Consider the following 1,150-nt stretch of genomic DNA (forward strand, 5'->3'; position numbering starts at 1 on the left):
GCTGCTAATCAGTAAATAAACGGGACTGAGGCCCTCTCTCCGCGCAGATTAACTGGACATTGAACCTCTTCCACCAGCTCCTCACCCCCCTTGGCCGTGACCCATCTCCAGCCCCAAGGGCAGGTCCCCGCAGGGACAACGGTGGGTCTCAGCCCCGTTTGGTGGAAGGAGAGCGTCTGCAGAGCCCGTGGGGGGAGAAGGTGCACGGGCCACAGTGATGCAGACCATGGCGAGGGTCATCAAGGCAAGGATCGTCATGGTGAGGAAGGCCATGGCGAGGATCGTCATTGTGAGGATCGTCATTGCGGGGATCATCATGGCAAGGAAGGCCATGGCGAAGAAGGCTGGGGTGAGGTTGGCCACGGTGAGGATAACTGGCCATGGCGACAAAGGCCGTGGTGAGGATGGCCACGGCGAGGAAGGCCATGGAGAAGGCAGCCACGGTGAAGAAGGTGATGGCGGGGAAGGTCATGGTGAGGAAGGCCATGGCGAGGCAGACCACAGGGAGGAAGACCGTGGTGAGGGCGAGGATGGCCATGGTGAGGTACGCCATGGTGAGGAAGGCCATGGTGACAAAGGCCGTGGTGAGGATGGCCATGGCGAGAAAGGCCATGGAGAAGGCGGCCACGGTGAAGAAGGTGATGGCGGGGAAGGTCATGGCGAGGAAGGCCGTGTTGAGGGTGAGGATAGCGACAGTGAGGTAGGCCATGGCGAGGAAGGCCATGGCGAAGAAGACTGGGGTGAGGTTGACCATGGTGAGGATAGCTGCGATGAGGAAGGCCCAAGAGTGAGGAAGGCCATGGTGATGATGGCCATGGTGAGGAACGCCATGGCAAGGGTGGCCATGGTGAGGAGGGTCATGGTGAGGAAGGCCACAGTGAGGCGGACCACAGGGAGGAAGATCATGTTGAGGGCGAGGATGGCCATGGTGAGGTACGCCATGGTGAGGAAGGCCGTGGTGACAAAGGCCGTGGTGAGGATGGCCATGGCGAGAAAGGCCATGGAGAAGGCGGCCACGGTGAAGAAGGTGATGGCGGGGAAGGTCATGGCGAGGAAGGCCGCGGTGAGGGTGAGGATGGCCGCGGTGAGGTAGGCCACGTCGAGGAAGGCCACGGCGAGGCAGGCCACGGGGAGGACGACCATGCTGAGG

This window comes from Pygoscelis adeliae, unplaced genomic scaffold (assembly GCF_000699105.1).
Source record: "Pygoscelis adeliae isolate BGI_AS28 unplaced genomic scaffold, ASM69910v1 Scaffold298, whole genome shotgun sequence".
Lineage (NCBI taxonomy): Eukaryota > Metazoa > Chordata > Aves > Sphenisciformes > Spheniscidae > Pygoscelis > Pygoscelis adeliae.